The 23981-nt window shown below is 44.8% G+C and overlaps 1 long non-coding RNA gene across 2 annotated transcripts; it reads right to left on the reverse strand.

Annotated features, from left to right (window-relative positions):
• LOC109279124 (uncharacterized) lies at positions 1-23817 on the reverse strand. 2 transcript variants are annotated; one of them, XR_002086030.2, is made up of 3 exons: positions 23445-23817; positions 20545-20638; positions 1-266 (listed from the first exon to the last, which is right to left on the reverse strand). It is a non-coding gene; the product is annotated as an uncharacterized LOC109279124 (long non-coding RNA). The 2 variants fall into 2 exon arrangements; XR_002086029.2 differs by lacking the exon at positions 1-266 and having other exon boundaries at positions 20481-20638.
• Between the last annotated feature and the right edge of the window lie 164 nt (positions 23818-23981).

Raw genomic sequence — 23981 nt, forward strand, 5'->3', positions numbered from 1 at the left:
AGCCTCTGGTGGCTGCAAGCATTCCTTGGCTCGGGGTTGCCAACTTCTGCTTGTGGACTCTTTACCTGTCTACGTGTCTCATACTTCTCTCTGCCTTTTCCTGTCCTCCTAAGGACATCTGTCATTGGATTTATGCCACTGGAGAATCCAGGACGATCTTATCCCAAGACTTGTGATGGTTAACTTTCTGCATCAACTTGACTGGGCTCAGGGAGGCTCGGGGAGCTGGTAAACCATCACTTCTGGGTGCGTCCACGAGGTTGTGTCTGGAAGAGAGCAGCATTTGAATTGGAGGACTGAATAAAGCAGACGGCCCTCCCCAACACAGGTAGGCATCATCCAATCCACTGAAAGCCTGAAAAGAACAAAACTGCAGAGAAAGGCAGATCTGCTCTCTCTCTGCTTGAGCTGACACATCCGGCTTCTGCCCTTGAACTCTGGTGCTTCAGTGCTTAGGATTCTGGACATACACCAGGCTTTACACTATCAGCCCCTTGATTTTTAGGCCTTTGGACTCAGACTGAATTACACTACCAGCTTTCCTGGTTCTCCAGCTCGTGGAGAGTGATCATGGAACTTCTTGGCGTTTATAACTGTGTAAACCAATTCCTACAATAAATCTACTCTCCTGTCTATCTGTCTGTCTGTCTCTCTATCCATCCATCTATCCTACAGGTTCTATTTCTCTGGAGAATCCTCATACAAGACCCTTAACTGAATTACAGCTGCAAATATGGTCACTTTTTTACCAAATATGGTCACTTTCACAGATTCCAGGGGTTAGGACTCAGACATACCTCTGGGGACCATTATTCTACGCACCATACCACCCTATTTAATAATTACAAAATTAGGGGTGCCTGGGTGACTCAGTCGGTTAAGCATCTGACTTCGGCTCAGGTCATGATCTCGCGGTTCATGGGTTCAAGCCCCACATTGGGCTCTGTGCTGACAGCTTGGAGCCTGGAGCCTGCTTCAGATTCTGTGTCTCCCTCTCTCTCTGCCCCTCCCCTGCTCATGCTCTGCCTCTCTCTCCTTCAAAAGTAAATAAACATTAAAAAAATATTTTTTAGGGGTGCCTGGGTGGCTCAGTCAGTAAAGCGTCCAACTTCGGCTCCAGTAATGATCTCGTGGCTTGTGAGTTCTAGCCCGACGTCGGGCTCTGTGCTGACGGCTCAGATCCTGGAGCCTGCTTCAGATTCTGTGTCTCTGCCCCTCCCATGCTCATGCTCTGCCTGTCTCTGTCTCTCAATAATAAATAAATGTTATAAAAAAAAATTTTTTTTAAATAATTACAAAATTGTGTCTACACACATGTGGTCCTCCTGATGTGCCTTCCCGGTTTTTATGTTCCAGCGTACTTGAAACCTTCTAACATACTATATCATTTGCTTATGGATAACTTTATGGTTCTTCTCCCCTTGCACTGGAATGTAATCTCCCAGTAGAGTGAAAGTTTTGTTCATTGATGTAACCCATGAATCTAGGCCCACAGTAATGTTTGGCACACAGTAGGGGCTCACTAAACACTTAACTGAATAAATGAACGAATGAGTGCCACATGTTATGGTGAACCAGTGGCCTACATAGCTACTGGCATCCAGGCAGGAGTCAATAAACTCCTGTCGAATGAAATGAGAGTAAACAGTCGTGAACCTACCGTTAGGAGAACCCTGGTAGGTCCTATCTGGAAAAGCAGAGCTACTCCCTTCCCAAGCTTACTTATCTAGTTTTTAATGTCTTTTCCTCATCATATTTCCAAACCCTGTGCTGCCCACTTTAGGAGCAGTGATTCCGTCCTGGTGATTCAATGTTAAAACAGTTCCTGAGCTGGGTGAGCTGAAAATTACTCTTTCCAAATTAGAAAAGGTTACACTTCCAGAGAATAAATTCTGGTCTCCTAATAAGGTATAATTAATCACACCAATGAGCATATTGACCAAAAATAGTTTCCAAACAGCAACTTAATGCCAGATAATTATAAATCAGAGGGTTTGATAAATTCAAGATACTGCTAGATGAAGCATTGATGACCCAAGAGGAGCAAATCAAATATTCCATGGAAAGATAAAAATGGGATGTGCCGTGTGCCTGCTTTCCAGAATGCAGCCGCCCTGGGCAACCCACTCATGCTTACTCTCACTGTCCTCTATAAGCTACTCTGGGATGCACTCATTTCTTTATTTCCTGAAATGATGACCTTTAAAACTAAAAAAAAAATGAAATTACTGGCTGCTAAGAATGCAGTGTGGGAGTTTGGGTTTTTGGTTGTTTCATCTTATTTCAATTTGGCTTGGGTTTGGTTTTTTTGGGTTTTTTTTTTTTCTGCCTTCTATAGAGTTCACAGCACAACTGAAATCTTTAAATAAAAGTTTATTTCCTATTTTTAATAAAGGAGTAGGAAACGTTTTGAAGGATGTTTAGAAAACTTGGATGAGCAAAAGGAAGAAAGTAGGGTTTTGTGTGTTTGTTTTTTTGGTTTTTTGGTTTTTTTTGGTCCTGAGATCCAGAGTCACATGCTCTATGGAGTGTGCCCATAGGCGCCCCAGGCGCCCCAGGAAGAAAGTGTTTTAATTGCCTATAACCCCACTGCCCAGGGACATCTGCGGACATCTCGCACACTGTGTCCCATCTCCACCTTTTTGCATCTCATGACCTCCCTCACGTCCTGCCCATCTCACTCTGTTCCCAGGTTTTAGCTGTGTTTATTATGGTGATTTAAAGGTGACACGTGCCACAGTAAGCAAACAAACCAGTGACGCCCCGCTGACTCTCCTACCCTTTCTCTCATGCTGTGTCCTCAACTCCTGGGGCCACTCCTGCGGGAGAAGCCATTTTCTGCTTGCATTTGTCTTGCAAGCATTAAATCACAAGCCTCCAGTAAGGGTGGGGTGGCTCAGGGCGGGAACTGCACCCTGGAAGACACTTTGGCTCTAGGCCTGTCTCAGAAGTACTGTGGGTATTTAGCTGCAACGATCAAATAACGAAAAGAATAAAATCCAGCCATCATCCATCGTTACTGACTGCCTACCCATGCCAGTGTTCACATTATCTATTGCTGGCTGGCAGGTTATCCTTTTGAGTTTCTCATGGCTGCCAGCGGACCGTGGCTGGGCCTGGAGTCGTCCAAAGGCGCATCTGGGCTGAACCACCAAAGGCTCCCTCACATAGCAGGTGACATGGTGCTCCACGGACTCTCCTTCCCTCTTCGTGTAGTGTTTTACCCTCTAGGCCTTCTCCACTTGCCTGGGGCTTTGCAAGGCACGGTGTCCACAGGGTATTTGAGCTTCTTATGTGGCAACTGGCCTCCAAGTGGAAAGCAGAACGTGGAAAGCTGGGCCGGGTGAAGGCCATACCTAGAACCGGTACTGGGTCACTTCTCCCACTTTCTAGGAGTGAAAGCTGTCACCAGGCCTACCCAGATTCCAAGAGGCAGAGAAACAGACCCTACCTCTTGCGGCAGGCCGCCCTGCAAGAGGGGATGTGGGATGGGAAATATTGTGGCCGACATCTTTGGAAACTACAGTCTGCCACAGCTGAGCCCTGTGTATGACCAGAGTATAGCCCTCCATCCTTAGAGCTAGCATCTAGTAGGCAAGGAAGACACGAAACAAATAACCACGCAAGGGAATACCTATTTTCACAGTGAAAAGCTACAAGGGAAAGGAACAATGAGAGAGGTGTTTGGCCAAGGAGTGTCTCTCTAAAAATGGAGCACATCGACCGAGACCCCAATGATGAGGAGGAACTCTCCAGGGCAATATCATCCTAAGCAGAAGGAACAGTGTGTGGGAAATAAGAGTAGGGTTAAAGTGTAGGGGCCAGAGGAAGATGGGTGCAAAGTGAGGTTGGAAAGGTAAGCCAGGGATAGGCTGTGTATGGCCTGACAGCCCTCATTGAATAATCCGGGATTTTTTTTTCTTGGTACAAAAGAAAAAGGTTAGGCTTGTTTAGGTTAGGCTCAGCTATAAATGACAGAAACCCAAAATAATAACTCTATTAAACTAGGCACAAATATATCTTTCTCTCACATGTGCTAAGTTTCATGTAATCCATCAGAGGCAAGGATGCCTGTCCATAGTTTCAGAGACTAGCACCTTCTGTCTTCCATCGGCCAACCACAGAACACAGTTTACCCCACCTCATGGTTCAAGAAGGCTGCTTGAACTCCAGCCATCACATCCACATGGCAGCGGGCAGAAAGGAGGAAGGAAGATATGTTTTCTCCCTTTCAGGATACGCATCATTTCCACCAACTCTCATTGGCCAGAACTTAGTCAATCATGTAGCCAAACTTGTCTGTTAGGAAGACTGGAGAATAGAGGGTGTCTATGTGCCTTGTTAAAATTAGATACTTTATTATAAAGGAGGACAGAAAGAGTGGATAAACTGCAGCCTCTGCTATAGGGCTGGAAGACTTTAAGGAAGGGAATCTTTCTTACATTGCCAAGATGTGTTATAACATAGGACACTGGCTTCATTGTCAAAGGTCCTAAGTTCCAGTGCCCCTCCAACACACATAACTGTTCTCTGGGTGACGTTGAGGATTTTCTTAACTTCTCTGGGCCTTCGATTCTCCATTTGCAAAAGGGAGGCTATCTTGCCCGCGTCCTAAAAGTATTATGTTAACTAATGAGGCCATGATAATAAAAGGGCTTACCGGGAGTAGAAGTCATCATTTTTACGGAGGATGTTAATTTTATCCATTCTGTGAACTATTTAAAGATTTGGAAATAAACAGCGCTCTGTCTTTCTGATGTTCATCCTGTAACCTGGCAACCAGTAAGAAATTTTTAAGCGCACAGCAGTGGAATGATGCTCACTGCCCTGGCGTGGACAGAAGTAGGCTTCCTCAGAAATGCCAAAGTTAAACTGACCTGCGCCCTGAGCAGAGAGTGGTCATGAGCCTTTGGTCTCAGAGCTCAGATTTCCAAAATAAATGACCAGAATGTGGTTTCCAGTAAAGCCGGACGTGTTCATACGTCACATAGAGAGAAGCAGGATTTAGGATGAGTCGGTCTCTAAATTCTGGATTAGAGGCAAAGTAGAGACAGAACTGGAGCCCATTTGTTCTTGTTCTGAAAAGCTCCCTCTACCAAATAATATAGTAAGATTAGCTATTGTTTATGAACTGCCTACTAAGCTAAGCAGCAGACTCCGGGCTAAGCTCTTTAAATAATTCTCATTCATCACTCAACAGTCCAAAGAGGTGGGGACCAATCACGCCTCCATTTTCCAGATGAGAAAACTGGGGTCTAGGAGGCCACTAACAGCAGGATCTGTCCCAAGAAGTCTGGCTCCATAACCCTCGAATGCAAACCACCAATCACCCTGCTGCCAACTACCTAAAGCCTTAAGATGCTGCACTTCCAATTCCACACACAAGTCTTGAAGGCCTCTATGCGCCAGGCTCGGGACTGGGTGTTGGTGGTGTAGAGGAAAAAAAAAAAAGACACAATCCTAATAATCCTCAAGGAGTTCACAAGTTGGTGAGGAGGGACCCTGGGTAAAGTCCTGCTGGGCATGCTGAGTGGTTGCTGCATATATTGGAGGAAGGCCTAACCTGGTCTGGAGGCCATGTAAGAAGCAGTCGGGGAGGGCTTCCTGGAGGAGGCAATACCTGAACTGAGTCTGATATCTCTGATTTATTTATTTTTTAAAAAAAAATTTTTTTTAACGTTTTTATTTATTTTTGAGACAGAGAGAGACAGAGCATGAACGGGGAGGGGCAGAGAGAGAGGGAGACACAGAATCGGAAGCAGGCTCCAGGCTCTGAGCCGTCAGTCAGCACAGAGCCCGACGTGGGGCTCGAACCCACAGACCGCGAGATCGTGACCTGAGCTGAAGTCGGACGCTTAACCGACTGAGCCACCCAGGCGCCCCAGATGTCTCTGATTTAAATACCCTCGAATGTGTCTGAAATAGTATACATCACACACACACACACACACACACACACACACGCTACTGCTTTATAATTACTCCTTTCGATCTATCAGTTTGATCCCAATTTATTTACAAACAGAGCTACAGTACCATTAGTAAGGATGGCTGGGTGGGCTTTCTTGAAAGTCAGCCCACCTATTTTATGGCTCAGGTGTTTCATTTTAGGTTCCAGCAGATTTTAGAGAAAAGGCAGCCTCGCGTAAGAGTTCAGAGGATGACAGAGGCCAGGCCCACATCTGCTCCCGCCCCACCCCTGTCTGGAGAGCTGGGTCCCTGCTGTGATCCAGGTCATTCTTTCTTCCGCTCACACTTCCTTACCACGGGCCTCTTATGACCCATCTTTTATCCCCACGAAAATTGTTTCCATGGAGAACGTTTTGTTCTATTGGAAAATGGAAACCTTGAAACAGAAAACAACTAAAGCACGTGTTCAGTTTTTTATCGCTTTTCTGGGGGTCGTCACATGGGAGGGTCTGTGTCCTGCCTGTACCCATCTGAATACTCTTTCTCTTTTTTTTCCTCATGGGGTAAGAAAAATGAAAATGGGACTCCATCCCATTGCAAGGAAGTAAGATCCAGAAAGAGTGCGGCGGGAATGGTGGGGCGGCCTGGGTCCCTGGCCTTGCCTCCTGAGAGGTGTGGTGTTCTGGATATTCAGCTAGTATTTACTAGATGCACAAGAACGTGGGCTTGGCACAGGACTTGTGCAGTGGATGGCAGTACAGAAGGGGTGTGGCAAGGGCACCTGCTTGGAGCCCGTACTTGACATTCATGGAGAAAATTTCACAGGTTGCTGTCAGAGATGATGGCAGGCTGGATATGGTGAGGAAGGAGTTAAAGGCTTCCTTCAAGTTTCGAAGAAAGAGAAGATCAAGGGAGTGGAGGGAAAGAATGAGTGGACAGAAGAGAGAGAAAGAAAAAGCAAAGTTAAGAACTAGGGTTCCCAAAACCAGCTTCTTCCAGAAATTCTTTTCACCATTTGTTAAAGGTCTAAAACCCACATTTCATGAAAAACTGTCAACGTTTACCATTAAGACTAGAACTCCTATGTGCCATGATAGTGTGGGTTAAAGCATCTGAGTCTTGGGGAAAAGCAGAGTTATTATTATTTATTTTTTAAGTAGGCTTCATGCCCAGTGAGGAGCCCAGTGCGGGGCCTGAACTGCTAAATCAAGACCTGAGTTGAGATCAAGAGTCAGATGCTTAACTCTCTGAGCTACCCAGGCTCCCCAAAGCAGAATTAATTTTAAATTCCTGATGGTACTGCTTCTTAGCTGAGTAACCTAGAATAGACCTCAGTTTTCCTTGTGAGTAAAATGGGTATGAAAATACCTGAGTAGAGGCAAAAATGGCTGGGTCCATGGGTTGCAGGCAGGGGCTCTGAGAGAACTGTGGGCCTTTCCTTCTCTTGCAAGATTAGAAAACCTGATGGCCTGGCCCGACTGCTCCCTACAGTCATTCAGTGAGAGAGGTCTCCAAGGAAGGCAGGTCTGGTTGCTGAAGGGCTGGAGCAGGGCCTGCCTGAGGGGAGAGTGGCCCGGTCCTGACAGCACAGGAAGAAACGTGTAGGCGGAGTGTGGGTGAAAACGGAGGTAGGTGACCACCAGTCTTCCAGCTCCGCTCAGTCATTCCACTGATAATCTCTGGTCCATGGGGTTCTCACATATTAATTACTTTTCTTCTCTTATCCCTGTGTATAGCCTTGTGATACTCTGGAAAACAATGCACCTGTCCATGAATTTATGCCCTATATTCCTGATGTGGAGCTTTCATGCCAACGTACCCAGTTTTTTTTAAGCAAGCTCAACGCCCAACACAGGGCTTGAACTCATGACTCCAAGAGTCACATGCTTTACCAACTAAGCCAGCCAGGCACCTTTGTCCACATTTTTGAAGTTGATGGCATTTATGTTCTTTCTTCAATAGCTGTCCCTTTCTCTTAGGTTATGTTGACCTGTGTGAACTCACCCCCTTGAACAGGCATTTAATGGCTCATATTCAAGTTCTCAGAACTGAGCCCAGTTTGCTGTAGGGACCGTGTGAACAGTTGGGTGTGTGTGCACACATGCACGTGTGCACGTATGAATGTGTCCATGTGCATGTGTGTACATGCAACCGTGCATGCACGAATGTGTGTGCATGTGTATGTACCTGTGAATACATGTGCATTATGTGTACAGGCATCTGTGCACACATGAATGTGTGTGCATCTGTGTGTGTACTTGTATACATATGCACACATGTGTGCATGCATCTATGCACGCCTGGACGTGTGTGTGTGTGTGCATGTATGTGTACACTCATCTGTGCGTGTGTGTGTGTGTGTGTGTGTGTGTGTGTGTGTGTGTGTGTTCCCACCCAGCGTGGCACCTTCTGTCAGCTCTTACACTGTATTACGAACCTCTCTTTTAATAAATTCATCCCAGGGGCGCCTGGGTGGCTCAGTCAGTTGGGCGTCTGGCTTCGGCTCAGGTCATGATCTCGCGGTCTGTGGGTTCGAGCCCCGTGTCAGGCTCTGTGCTGACAGCTCAGAGCCTGGAGCCTGTTTCAGATTCTATGTCTCCCTCTTCCTCTGACCCTCCCCTGTTCATGCTCTCTCTCTCTCTGTCTCAAAAATAAATAAATGTTAAAAAAAAATAAAAAAAATATATAAATTCATCCCAATCCTTTGACATATTTCATCTTTAAATCCACAAGAATGTTAAGATTCTATCTGGGCTTCAGAAAATATATATTTAAAAAGTCACTTCAAATTGCATGATCATTAATCTGGGAACATTATCCTTTTTGAATCGTTCAAGTTGTTTCATAAGCAAATGTGTCCTTTTCCCTCTCTGTTTAGTAAGTTAACTAATCATTCTGGCATTGTCCTGATTTTTGATGTTTAGAAGCCCCCACAGTACTTCCTTGCATTATGTAGATTTCTGACAGCTCTTAAAATAGCTTGTAATCAGAAAACAAAATGATATTCTCCAAGATAGGCTTTAAAGAATACATTCTCCAGGGATGGCATTAAAAGAAAAACTTATATATGTAAGCAATTGCTTAGGAATGCACTTTAGTACAGTAATTTCTTAATGTGATGACACGGTCTAAATATGTTTTACTTGCAAAGTACTTGAAACAACTTATCAAGGTACTTTGTGCTGTGGAATGAGTTACTTCTCTCCAAGTCAAGAGATCCAAGTGCTCTAAGGAGAAATAGAATGTAATGCCTATTTGGAGGGATAGCTCCAAAAGAAAGGAAAAGAAACACTAAACCTTACTAAAACTTGGAAAATGTAGTGTGCTTAAGGGAAATGGTTCATTACAGTTGATCTTGATAAAGATACCATAATGCAGTGAAACTACTTTAGTCTTGGATATAATTGTAACATTCTGACTTCTTAGAACCCATTCAGTATTTCACAGGAATCTAATCGTTGATTCAGCTATTCAGGTATGTTTAGTTTTGTCATAAAATTTACTAATGTATCATATACATAGAAAAGTACATTTTAATGTTGAGGCAGTGTTTCCTTGTAAAGACAACATTTTTCCCATTATGAAATGTTACACATACACATGCACACACACACACACACACACAGTTACACAGAAATGTCTAGAGATAATAAGAATCACCCATAATCACACATTTAAGGACAACCACTATTAACATTCTGGTGTATTCCTTCCAGCCATCTTCTCTGCATAAATAATCTAATTTTTCAAAATTAGGGCATCATAACACGTCTACAATTCTGCATCCTGGTATGTTGTCCCTGGTGTTTCTTCCAGACACATGCTGGGGAGCTTTCTCCACTTCAGCATACATCCTTTCACACCGTCAGCAGCGTTGGCTACATCGTCTTCCATTGAATGAATATACCATGATTTTTAAAAAATCAGTTCCCAGGTATGCACTGCTTGTACAAACAATAGTGTGGATAGGTCTCTGGGCACATCTGTGACTAGTTCTCTGGACCAAAGGGTATGAATATCTGTAAAGCTGTTCCCATATAAGGCTGAACTGCCCTGCAGAAAACCTGTGCCAATTAATGTGCTGGGAATGTGTAAGGATAGTGGGGAAGGTGAACGTGCACACTCTGGGTTCGCGTCTTGCCTCTGCCCCTTCCAGTTATGTGATATTCCTCAGACCTTCTGAAAAATGGAGGAGATAAACATATGTCGTGCGGCTCCTTAGAGGATCAAATGAGATGGAGTGCTTTGGCCGGCAAATGGCACCTCATGACCACCAGCAGGAGACCCTGACAACCAGATTCTTCCACTTGCTGATTCAATTCTCTCAGCAAACACTTGCGAGTGTTCTCTGGATGTCGGGATCCATTCCTGGTACTTGGGGTGCATCCGTGGACAGACCGATGAAGATCATGGCCCTAGCAGACCTCCCGTTCTAGTGGGGGGAGGAGACAGACAGCAAACAACATGAAAGCAAGCAGACGAATCAAACAAGTAATTGCACAGCATACGAAGGCAGTGGGCACGCTGTGGGGGAAGAAGCAGAGCACAGTGAGGATTTCCAGGAATTCAGAGGGCTCAGGCTGGAATTTTAAGAAGGGTAATCAGAATAGGCGCCAGTGAGAAGGTGACAGTTGAGGGAAGACTGGAAGGGGGTGAGGGGGTTAGAGCGGCAGATAACAGGAGAACGCGCTCTAAGCAGGAGCGCGCCCGGAGCCTTCCAGGCAGGTGAGGGGCAGCGTGGGTGGAACCCAGGGCTGAAGGGGAGGCTGGGAGGAGACGACGTCAGAGACGTGGCAGGGGCACAGACCACATAGGTCTTGCGGAAGGCTGGGAGGTGAGGAGCCACTGCACAGTTCTGAGTACGGGAGTAACGTGATGCTTCACGTTTTGTAAAAATCACTCCGGCTGCTGTGTTGAGAACAGACTACAAGGGTCAAGGGTAGAAACAGGGAGCCTGTTAAGGGGCCTCTGCCGTGGCAGGTCTTGGTGACTCCACCCAGGGTGGGAGTAGCTAAGGTGACCACAGTGGTCTGATTCTGGCCATGCTGTGAAGGTACCACCAGCAGGATTTCCTGTGGGGCATGAAGGGAGTGTGGGGTAGGAGAGAAATAGGAGTCAAGGATGTATTCCATGGCTTTGACCTGAGCACCTGGAAGGATGGAATTGCCTTTGAGAGGAGTGAAGATCAGGACTTGAGCTGGGGAAGTGCTGAGTTTGAGGAGGCTGCCAGACAGCCAAGTGGGGATCCTGAGAAGGCAGCCAGGTAGATGGATGTCTGGAGTCTGGGAGAGAGGGCTGGCATGAAGATATAAATTCACGAGTCACCTGCATATGCGTGGTCATTTTACAGCTCCAAGATTAAAGAAAATCTCCAAGGGCATGTATTTGGAAAGAAAAGAGGAAAGGGTCAACGACTGAACTCTGTGGGGGTTCCAACTTTCCAAGATGAGAGCAAGAGGGGAAAACCACAAAGGGGACTGAGAAAAGACAAAGGCTAGCCCCGAGATGGGCCGAAAGCTAGGACAGTCTGACTGATGTCCTGGAAGCCACGTGAAGGAGGAGGAGGAGTTGGGGTGCCTGGGTGACTCAGAAGGTTGAGTGGCCCACTCTTGATATCGGGTCAGGTCGTGGTCTCCCGGTCATGGGATGGAGCCCCACGATGGGCTCTGTACTCACAGCCCAGAGCCTGCTTGGGATTCTCTCTCTCACTCAATCTCTGCCCCCACTGGCGATCTCTCTCTCTCTCTCTCTCAAAATAAATAAATAAACATTAAAAAAGAAACAAAGAGAGAAGACTTGGAGGCAATGAGTACAGACAAGTCTTTCAGGAAGTTGGCTCTAAAATACATGCGGAGCCAGCCTGGGCCTCCTGTTCCTGCTGCACTCTCCGTAGCTGGTGCTGCCACTCTGGCCGTGGCCACTCACCCCGACTCACCCTCAGGGCTGCAGCCGGACAGCCACCTGCTGCGGAAGGCGGGGCCCTGCACCCTGCAGGCACCCGGCTGCCCCCCACCCTACCCCAACGCCTGGGATCTCCCCGGCCACCAGATGGCCAGCGCACCGCGCCCAAGTGGGCCACTACCAGCACCAGAGGCAGATACGGTAAAAGGAGTGATAAAGAGAGCTGCCCAAGGAGCTGGGTCGTTGTCGTTGGACAAGAATGGAGACCGGGACTTCGCTGTGTAGACCGAAGAGATGGAGGTCTAGAACCTGATGTTTGCCCACTCCTTGCTGCCCCTACACCTGCTGCAGGAACCTGAAGTCTGCCGCCCACCGTCTCCCACATCGCATAGCCCACGGGGACCTTCTCTTTCCCTTTGCACCTGCCCTCTTGAGTCTGAACCCCTAAGTGAGGTGATGAGAGACCAGGTATGGGTGAGGAATCCTGGAGATAAAACCAATTACATTTCAAACCCACCAAAAGAGAGAGAGAGAGAGAGAGAGAGAGAGAATGAGAATGAGAGAGGGTCCCCCTGGCTCAGGAGGCCAGCGTTCCGCGAGGCCTCCTTAAAGAGCGGACCCAGGAGCGTATGGCTGTGGCTCTCTTCAGTGGTTGAGGAAGTATAATGAAAAGAAGGTGGGGTGTGTGTGTGTGTGTGTGTGTGTGTGTGTGTGTGTGTGTGTGTGTCTGTGCGCGCGCACGCATTACAGAATGGGAAAGATAATGGCATGTGAGCAAGTGTATGGAAAGGGTCTTGGAAAGAGAGAGAAAACTTTCTTACGTAGGAGAGCGGAGAGCTGCGGGAACAGCATCTTTAGTAGGCAAGAGTGAATGCAAGTGGAAAAATCCGTCTGAGATTGAAGCATAGGAAATTCACCTACACCAAGGCGTGGCTTCAGGCTCTGGTAAGTGGTAAAGGAAGTCTGTGAACACTATCTTCCCATTGCCACACGTTCTCATGCATATACTGAGCATCTACCGAATGCCCAGCACTAGGTTGTTCATTAGGTCATTTTACCAGCTCCTTACGTTATTGGCATGCCTTTACCTCTCCAGAATAGTCAGGAATGTTTAGAGGATTTACAGGGTTTCAAGTGGCAGGGGTAATAGTCCCCATGGTAGCCTGAAGGGATAAGCATCTTTCCAAAGCCCTCCCTGACTACATGAGCCCTTCCTGGGGTCAGGAATTTGAAGCAGTTGCCCTATCATCCATCCCTAAGCACTGATAGAAGCTTGAGCTAAAAATAGTTGTGCTAAAAATAAGAAGTCCAGTCTTTGTCTGAATTTTGTCAACTAAAAAGCCAACATCTACATCTACATATTTGGAGACATTTGCAGAAACCCTTGGATATTTGGAAACATCAGAAACCTTGGCATCATTTGGCATTTGCCAAGCTTTATACTCCTTATCTAGGTATTTTGGTTTTGTGTAGACAGAGCCAGGCAGCGTGAATGATCCATTTAAAATCAAGCCTCTGTCCACAAAGGTCTGTTTCCATCCTCCTGGAAGCCCTCACTAAGGAAGACGACAGTGCTCACGGAACCATGAGAAACAAAACGTCATCTCTGTTTGACCTTGATATTGTCCATGAGAATAAACACACCCTTCTATTTAGGGGTAAACTCTTTCACCAAATTTTCATTTTGTGCTTTCACTCTCATGCTAAGCAATTAAACTATTTTGGTTTCTTCCATTAACTCAAGCAATTGCATCTTTCTCCCATCTTCTTTCTAAAGTTTGATGAAATCTTAAACCTGTTGTGGCTGATGTGTACTATTCGGGTTCTTATCAGGCCTCGTGGTTAAGTCAGTGCTGCCTTTGTTGCCTTTGGATGAGGTTACTGCAGTTCGTTATGAGTTTTTGGATAAGATACTGCAACATAACTGACTGGAAACTAAATCCAACGCACTGTGCGGCTTTTCAAAACACCTGTGAGTCTTTGAGTCAATTAGGTATTAAGTTCAGCTTCCCTTATTTTTTCAAGGTATCATGATAAAAGATAGGCAGATGTTTTATCCACTTTTCTTTCCGTCCTTAATAGCACTTTGTAATCTGTCGCCCCATGTTTATACATACTTATTATGCATGAAATGCCCTTCAAATCAAGAAAAAGCAAACTTCTCAGTAGCTAGCTTCAGAATCTCTGATACCTCTTTGTCCCTGTGGTGTAGTAATAATTCAAGGATGTTTCAATGACTTTCTATATATGGTCAGATTCCACGTGAACGAAAATGTTCAGAGGCAGCTAGTGAATCTGCCAGCTTCTTACTCCTTCGTCTGTGGTTCCTACAATATCCTTTTATGTGATGTGAATTTTGAGAGTTAAAAATCTGTGAGATTGCTCATTGCTGTAGCTAAACCTTTGAATCTCAGAAATGTTATATTTTTTCATCACATATGTATAAAAAGAAGAGAGTAAAATTATAATTATTGATGAGTATGTATAATTGAGTTGTATTACATAGAGTAACCCTATTAGTTGAATCAGATAGAATGCTGTAACAAACCCCAAATGTCTGTGACATAGCATTACAGAAGTTCATTTCTTCCTCATCATTGTAGGTGTCTTGCTCAACCAGTAGCCGTTCGTCCCCATGGTCATTCAGGAACCTGGGCTCCTTCCAAAATTGTGGGTTCAAGAGGCCCTGTTAATTTGGAGTCCTCTGAACCTGGCTACCAGATGGTGGAGGGAGCATAAAAAAGGCACACCCCATTTCTTACAGGTCCCAGTTTTTTTTTAATGTCTATTTATTCTTGAGAGAAAGAGAGATAGAGTGTGAGCAGGAGAGGGGCAGAGAGAGAGGGAGACACAGAATCTGAAGCAGGCTGCAGGCTCCGAGCTGTCAGCATAGAGCCCGATGTGGGGTTTGAAGTCACTAACTGCAAGATCATGACCAGAACCAAAGCTGGATGCTTAAGCAACTGAGCCATCCCAGTGCCCCTAAAAGTCTCAGTTTAGAAGAGATACACCTCTCTATTCATACTCCATGGGTGAGAATTAGCCATACGTCCTGATTTGGATGCAAAGGAGGCTGGGAAATGTAGCTTCTGGTAGGGCAACTGCATCTAAGTGATAACTCTAAGCTAAGGAAGGGGGTAACATGAGTGTTAGCCATCTATCTCTGTCATACTTGTATAACGTAATTACATTCAAAAAGTATATTCCATAATGACTCCTACTATTAACATTTGAAATACAGTTAACAAATAGAGTCATGCTATACATACTGGTTTATTAACTAGCTTTTTATTAACAATATATTGAATCATACAGCTGTCACATGTATTTTAGATGTCTATCATTTATATGAACAGAGCATGGTTACAATTAGCAGCCAAAGCATTTTCTGGTCTGTCTGTTTGGTCGTTAATATCACAAAGACAGAGACCAGTATGGAACTGTGTAGTAAAAGAGGGTGACTTCAGGGCTCGGGGTCAAGCATATCTGGGCTCATGTCCGAACCCTTGTATTTACTAGCTTGTCATGATAAGGAAGCACTTTCCTTAGCCTGTAAAATGGGGATAGGAACTTCAGTTTTTCCATCTGTAAAATGAGGATAGTAACTTTTTTAATTAGGTTTCTGTGAGGGCTCCAATACTGACGACTATATTTTTCAAATATTATACATGACTTTATATGATTTATATGTTTTTTATTGAGATATAGTTGATGAAACATTCTATGAGTTATGTTAGTTTCAGGTGTACAAAGGGATGGTTTGGTATTTATATAAATTGTGAGATGATCACCACAATAAGTCTAGTTAACATCCACACTGCACATAGTTATTTTTTTCTTTGTGATAAGAACTTCTATCATCTATTTTTTAGCCACTTTCAAATATAATACAGTGTTATTAACTGTGGTCACCATGCTGTATGTATATTACATCCCCAGGACTTATAACTGGAAGTTTGTGTCTTTTGACCACCTTCACCCGTTTCACCCACCTCCCCCACACCCCACACCACCTCTGGCAACCACCATTTCGTTCTCTGCATCTGTGACTTTCAAGTCTCATAAGAAAACTTTTATACTGTCAGCATTTTACGGCCTGGTGAGGTGAACGAACAAGTAAAGCCAAGTTTAGACTATATCGCATCACTGGGGATCTTGATGCTGATGCAGTAGGTCTGGAGCAAGACGATGAATCTACATTTTTAGCAATTCCCCAAGGTGATTAATATTGTCCAAAATTAAGGAACACTGATATAAAGACTCTATCCAGACAGTATCTCAAGAGGCAATTTGGGTGAGACAAATTTTCATCGTAGGGGGTCATCCCAAGCATTGTAGACATTTTGCATCTCTGTCCCCTGCCTGCCAAATACTGTGATAATGAAAATGCCCCACATTTTCCCAAATATCTCTTATGGGAGCAGGACCACTCATGGTTGAGGACAACTGATCTAGTTCAAAAGCGTCACCTTTTCAGATGAGGAAGGTGAGTCCTAGAGAGGTGAAGGGACTTGCTTATGGTCACACAGCCAACGGGTCGTGTGCTGGGAGTAAACCAAGTATTCTGCTTCACGCTGAGGGCTAGTTCCACCATGTGACCATATCAGTTTAAGATGCGTTTAACTGCAAGTCAGAAAGTCCAATTTGATCTTACTTAAATAACAGGGAAATTGATTGGCACACTTCACCGGAAGTCCAATGGTAGAGCCCATTCAGAATTATATGAATCCTGTGGCTATGATTCTGTATGCTTGTGGCTTAACTGGCTTTGCCTTCCTCTGTGTCAGTTTCATCCTCAACCTGTAACAAGATGCTGGGCAGTTCCCCGGGGTGAGAAGGAGAATAAACTCAACTAGTCACAGAGAAGAGTCAAGGACCCAAGCAAACAAAAGGAGTGGCCATTCAAGTGTAGACTGTCCATTGTGGCTCATACTGCCAAAATGAATATTAAGCACACTCAAAGAAAAAAGTCTGCGAACAAGAAAGTAATTAAAAAGTAGCAGTAGTCACTAATTGTATTTTCAAAGGCCAGTATAGGAACCTGAGTCAGATACCACAGCGACACTTCCTTATGGTCTCAGGGCTCCTACTCATCCATAGTCTGACACTACTTCAGAATCGTTATGTTTCTCTTTCCTGGAAGCTTTATTCTCTTTTCTCTTTCTTCCCTTGTCTCCTGCCCTGTCACTCACACACATTCTCTCCAGGTTGAGTGCCAAAGACCCAGAAAACAACAAGCCAAGACAGGACTCACCACAAAGTTGGAGGTAGGAGAAAAGCTGAGCAGACAAAGGCAAAATCATGCCATAATTGGAGAGGGCACCATTCTGCTAGACACTGCTATTTGTAGACATTTGATGCTATTTCTCATACCATTGCCACACACACACACACACACACACATATACTCTCTATAGCGTCCTTGATTCTTTGCTGATTTGCTTCAGGCTTAAGATCCTAGGCAGGAGAGTCCCATTAGCTGAACCAACAGCATATTCCCATGTCCTAGATGCTAAAGGGCAGAGGAAAGTGTATGTTTGAGACAGGTGCTGCCTTTGGCCAAGATTCATACAATAGGGAATTGTCCAAACAGGAAGGTAACTCCGATGCTGGGCAGGCATCTGAACATGGCAGTGGATGGATGGTTGGTTGGTTGGATGGATGGATGGATGGATGGATGCAAGGATGAATTTGGTTGTTCTGATGGGCCACACAGAATTCTTCCCCCCCCCCTTTTTTTTAACATTTATTTATTATTGAGAGACAGAGACAGACAGAGCATGAGCATGGGATGGGCAGAGAGACAGAGACACAGAATCCGAAGCAGGCTCCAGGCTCAGAGCTGTTAGCACAGAGCCCAATGCGGGGCTCGAACTCCCACACCACGAGATCATGACCTGAGCTGAAGTCGGACGTTTTACCGACTGAGCTACCCAGGCACCCCAAGTTCCTCCCCTTTTTAATTCCCTATTCTTTTCTCCTGAGGCTTTAAAGCACAGCAGGACTTTCCCAGGGATTGGGCAACCATTCTATTGTTCAAAGTCTAAGTACTACTTTCACCTCCTTCTATGTATAAAGAGAGGATAAATTAAATTAAGGTGAGGATAATGTTTGTGAGAGAGCCAGAAATCATCCGTGCCTTTGTTAATCTAACATGTAAAATAACTGTAGTTATGTGTGTGAATAAACAGGTCCTCAGGTTCTCCCCCAGATCTCCTCCACAACCTTTGATGAGTCATGTCTGACATCTTCAGACATCTGTGGCCACGAGGATAGACGTAAGCCAGTATTACATGAGGATGACCTGGGCAAGCAAGGCATTTAGTACATTCAAAGCCAAGACATATACCTTGAGACTTCAGAGTCAAAATTTTGTGAAATGACTATTTTGCTCAAGATCAATGTGTCTACAGTTCTGAGCACACACTTATATATGAGGCACTTAACTATGTCATTGCACTTAATCCTGACAACAATGTCAATATCCCCCTTTTGTTTATAAGGAAGCTGAGAGGATGTACTTCTCTTGAGGGCACACAACTAGTAAATAACAGAGCTGGGATTCCAAGCTGCGCCTGTCCAGGTGCAAAGCCTCAGCCTTGTCCAGGACACCCAGCGGTCAGACTCACAGCCTCATTCCCTCCCACACCAACTGTACTAAAGCGAGTCCTTTCTTTGCCTCTTTGATACACTTGACTGCAGTCAGTTAACCCGCTTTTTTACATAGACTTTCTTAATGGATGGTAATGCTGCTGTTCTAGAACTAGTTTTCCCTCCCAGGAACGTTTCGAAGTCACGCTGAGCAGTAGCAAATTACATTTTCCTCAACAAATTTCTCACGTGGTCATAAAATGATTGTGGATGTTGCCTGTGTATGTTGGTGTTTATGACCTGGCTGTGAGCAGTAATTCAGGAAAACATCAAAGTTTTGTGGGTGACAAAGAATCACCTCTGATCTTCACTTCAAAGACAACCAAACAAAAACACCTTCCCAGCAACACCTTTGAGATTAATGTCAATCAGGTTTTTCCTCAACTTGTTGATACAAGTATGTGCATTATAATGAATGAAGCTTGTTAGAAAACTATAACCCTCCTCTAAAATGGCAGTAAAAATGCCCACAGGACACACACAATTTTTTTCCTGATGTATTATAAGAGAATTTAGCAAATGGACACTTTTTTACCCCTTAGCCCTGATTCTCTAACACCTATTTTAAAAGGGTGCCAGCAAGTTTCCATCACAAAGAGGGCTGGTGCTCTTTCTAAGCCCAAAAGTCTAAACACCTGACATTCTCTGTACTGTTTGCAGAACTTTCCTTTCCTTCCTCCTCTCCAGAACCCACAACTAATTATCCCTCTTCTCCTGACTACATGCTCAGCTTCACAGCGCCTTTTGGTCTGGGTCTGGGGCCTATTTGAAATTCTCAGTTCAATCTCCAGCTCTTCTGGAACATGGCAACTTGAGAAAGGAGGCCTTGCTCCTGGCACACTTCCCAGGCTGCTTCGACGCCTCATTTTGGTGCCCCACAAGTGCCCAGTGCGACCTCAACCACATCACTGACTGTACGACATCATCTATGAGCTCTCAGAGAGGCAAGACCATGTCTGGATCATTTTTGTAGCCCAGACACATAGCCCAGTGCCCAACACACAGTGGGTGCTCAGTTAGTGGCTTCTGTCCAATTACGTGACTGAATGGAAATACAGACCACCCTTCCTGCATATGGCTGAAAAAGAGAGTCCCCAGGGGTCTAGGAAAGGAGAGCAAGCATGTTGGGGATAGGTCAGCTGGAGCATGGATGGGCAGTTGGAGTATGTGACATGGAGAGGTCCAGGGAGTCAGAAGAAGTACACTTACTAGAAAGGAGTGCATTAGGCACAGGCTAACGGTGACAGAGATGGTAATACAGCCATTGTAGGGCCCGGGATAGAGCTTCAGGCCCCAGAGGGCTGGTGGTATTTTCTGTGTAATCAGTGTCCAGATGGACTCTATCCTTCTTAACTCTATCCATCCAAAAGTGTGTGGCCGGGATTTCATATTTCTTTGCTATGTGTTTATGTGAGGTCCAGGTTAATGTGGTAGCACCCTCAATTGGGGGACAGCTTCCTCAGTTCTGCACACCCATGGCCTCCATGATGAGTCTGACCCAGTATAAGCTGGATAACACCCCCTGGGGCTTGACAAGATCATCTGTGAGTAACAGACTCTGCTATTGATTGAGGGCACTATGAAATACCTGAAAATGGTTTCGAGATATTTTCAGTCTCAATACCCTGAACTTAGTAATTCATTACTCAACAAATATGTGCCGAGTTTCAGATACATGTTAGCTACTGTGCTAGATCAAATGATACGGCCTCACACAGATCACAGTTGTAATGAAAGCAAGAACAGCAATGGTCAAATGTAAAAACATTACACTTTTCACATTCACTCTGTGCTTCCACAGCCACAGGAGAATGTGAGCAAGAGCAAAAGACAGAATATTTGCTATGTTCAATTTCATCTGAATTCCAGCACATATTAAAAGGGCAATTTCTACGCTGAGTTACTGAAATGAGGTGAGAGTTGATTTGGGAGAATTTTATGAAGAGAGATTATTTTCAATTTTTATGTAACATTCATCCCAGAGTCCAAATAACAACCATGGGGATCCACACAGCCAGAAGCATGAAGCAAATATATTAGAGGGATTCAGTTGCAAAAAACAAAATTCACATTACGTCTTACAGGTCGGCCGGTCTCAGAGTCGTGGGGGGAGGCTGCCCATCGTAGCCCAGTTCCTTCTTCAGACTCATCAGTGAGAGAAGGGACTCCTTCCTCCCTGGAGAAGAGTGAGGAAGGGGGCAGAGACAGACAGGTATGTTATCCTACTGGAAACACCTCTACCTGGAACCTGGAGGCGTGGGGAATCGCGCACTTTCCAGGAACCAGCTCAGTATTTGAAGTAATCGATTTCATTCCTTGTGACGCTGACCTGGATGCTGTCTTTCAAAACCAAGTCAATCACACGTTGTGCCTGACCTAATCACCGCAATAAGGGCTGCCCACGCCCACAGCATGTAGACCAGTAACAGTCGCCTAGCATGGATACAAGAAGCTTCTGATGAGCTGGAGCTGTGCAAAATCCCCAAGCGCAAGAGTGTTTTCTTGCCTCTTGTACCGTCAATCCCAGGTCCACCGCGTCAGCATTGGGATCCACAGAAAGATCCCAGAGTGGTCAGCAATCACTCTAAGAAGCATATTATCACAAACTTCTCAAACTGGTAAATGCCCACGGATACCACACCCTGACACACCAACTCTTGACATTATTGTTTTCCAGCAAGTCAGCTTCATTCAACATAGGCTTTAATAATGTATTTCAGATATTCTTACTCATCTTACTGAAAACAGAGTGCAATTTTGAAAACAAATGAACAGACCTCCATTTACAAGGCGACTCTTTCACTTCCTTTCTACTGTTTTGATTATCACTTGAAAGATTTATCTTATTCTCCTTTTGTTTGAATTTGGAAACTGGAATGTTGAAGAGCAGCTGATAAAGCACATATTCCAGACTTTAAAGTTTTAATTAATATTAACTCATCAGGGGAAAAAAAAAAAAAGTATGAAACTAACCGATCTCCATTTGTCATGAAAATATGGCAATAAAAATGCACCTGCAGTTACAAAACAGGTCAAGGTCATTTGTGGCGCTTATTAATCCTGCCACTCCTGTGAAAAAGGCTAAAAGCACTGCCTACATTTATTTTGCAAATGGAAAAAAAGTAACAGGTTTCGTCTTGCTCTGGGTATAATAGCAAAGCCAAAAATAGAACCTGAAAGCATTCATGTTCCTTTTTTGATATAGAACAGGACTCAACCCAAGCAGTCTCATTAAAATTGTGCTACAGAAGAAGGAGGCTGCCTCTTCATTCAATTTTCCTTAATAGAATTAAATAGTTCATCATGGCTGTACTTTCAAGTGGGTACCTAATGCTAATTAGTTTAACTGACCAACCAAAACTCATTTATACAGTAAGTTCATAGGCTACATTGGATGCTAAACAAAATAGGTAGCATGTAATCATTTTAAAGAATTCCTTTAAGAAAAAGCAGTATTTAAAATCCAATATAATCAAACACGAGAGGACCGCAGCACGATTGCTTAGGGTCAGCTGGTCAACATGCAACCTCTAATATAGGTGCCTTACTACAACTCTGGATTTTAAAAGAGTTCTAAATTAAATCCCGCAATCACTTTTAAGAAAAAGCACCTTCCAAGTTTCAGAAGTTGAGAATTCCATGCTGCCATCCTGTGTCCACCATCTGGCCACTGCAGCTATGATTTTCGTTTCCTCCCCTACGTTTGTGCGTTTATGTATGAGTGTTGCAGTGGAACTTAAGTCAGTGTTGCTAGTGTTTTGCATGTGCTTAGGAACCCTAACGTGTCCACCAGCCACCTATACTACTAGACTGGGAATAGAGTAGTTCTCACAAAATATTAGCAATATGCGGATCCTCAGGAACAAAATGAGGAATTTCATCACGCCTGCTGCACCCAGTGGGCAGGTAAAAGGATTAAATGAGATCATCTATGCGGCTCAATACACATACAGAGCAGGTAGTAAAGGGCGCCATGAAGGTTAGCTCTTAATATCTTTAATACGCTGGCCTGACACACGCCAGCCTTGCCAACAGCAATGTTTTATTGACATACATCTATACAACACATTATCAATAAGCATCATTTACGGACTTCAGGCTCTGGCATATTCTGGCAGCCACCGGCATCTCCGGCCACATCCCCCACTGCAGCCCAGTTTATACCATGCCTCGTCCTGTATTTCTCTCCACACACCCCCTCCCGCCCCCCACCCTTGGCGTTTTGTGCAGAAGTCACAGCAGCCTTCCTGCAATTCCATGAAAGCACTGAGCTCTTTCCTAGAACACACACTCTGCACATGCATTGCCCTCTGTGTGGAACTATACCTGAGGGTCCTCTCCTTTGCCCCATAAACTTGTCTTCAGTTTTCTGCTTAATCAAAAGCTGAGTCTTTGATTACTATTGTAACTCTTGTTAAGTGCTAATTTTACGTTTTTGATGTGATTCTTGTATTAATGTCTATTTTACCCACTAGACCCTTCCACCAGGGCGAGGTTCACATTTTGGGTTTTTTTTCCCCCTCACTATCTATATACCTCCAGGTCTATCGCAGCGTTTGGCCTATGTTAGGTTCTCAACTCATATGGGTTCTATAAATAAATAAACAAACACATCCCAATAGGAGGCTACGGGCTCCCAAGGACTGAGCATGTCTCTTTCCACTTTATTTCATAATCGCTGTTCCCCTTACCCCTGGCCTTAACTCTATTATGAAAATATGCATGTTTTACGAGGTTAAAATAACTTGGGAAAAATAAAATGTAAATTTAAGTTTAAAAAGAGAGGGAAGAAAAGAGATAACAATGAGATAAACACAGAAATGGCTGGTTGGTCAACATTAGCAAGGGGCAGTTTGGATAGCAGTTAAACCACTGCTGCAGGCTCATTCAGGGACTGGGAGGAAGGACTGGGAAGCCGAAGGGTTTGAAAAGCCCTATCCCATCCCCCACAACATTCTTCTTCTTAATAATAAAATACTTACGTTTTTCTCCTTAGCATTTGTCACCCTAAGATATATTGGGTATTTTTGTCTTGATTTTTCTTCTCCACTGTAACATCTAAGGCTTTTGTTTCATCCATTTAAGGATTAGAAACGTGCATGGCACACAGCAGGCACTCAAATGTGATAAAAATGTGGCACAGTAAAGAACAGCTCAGGACTTTAGGAGGCTGTATGACCCAGAGCTGTGGCCCAGGGGCTGAGCTGGGGAGAGGTAAGGGCCAAAGCCTCTCCAGGACAGTCCCCGAGGAAGGAACGTTGGCCTGAGAGAACCACATCCACGAGGGTCTTGAGGGACGCCATTCTCCCGCCCCGGTTGTCAAGCTCCAAAAAGGAACTAGACTAGTCTCCCAGTCTAAACCAGAGAGGAAAGTCCCAGGCGGTGAGAACTTGGGCGCCAATGACCGGGCCCGCCCCTTTCCGCCCCCGCCCTCTCGAGGACTGGCTGCTCTCCCTGCCACCCCGCCCCAGGCCTCCCTAGGATTGGCTGCTCTTCCCCCCGCCCCCGCCTCGTCCTTT

The sequence above is a fragment of the Panthera pardus genome, unplaced genomic scaffold (genome assembly GCF_024362965.1).
Source record: "Panthera pardus isolate Hobbes unplaced genomic scaffold, ASM2436296v1 HiC_scaffold_13, whole genome shotgun sequence".
Taxonomy (NCBI): domain Eukaryota; kingdom Metazoa; phylum Chordata; class Mammalia; order Carnivora; family Felidae; genus Panthera; species Panthera pardus.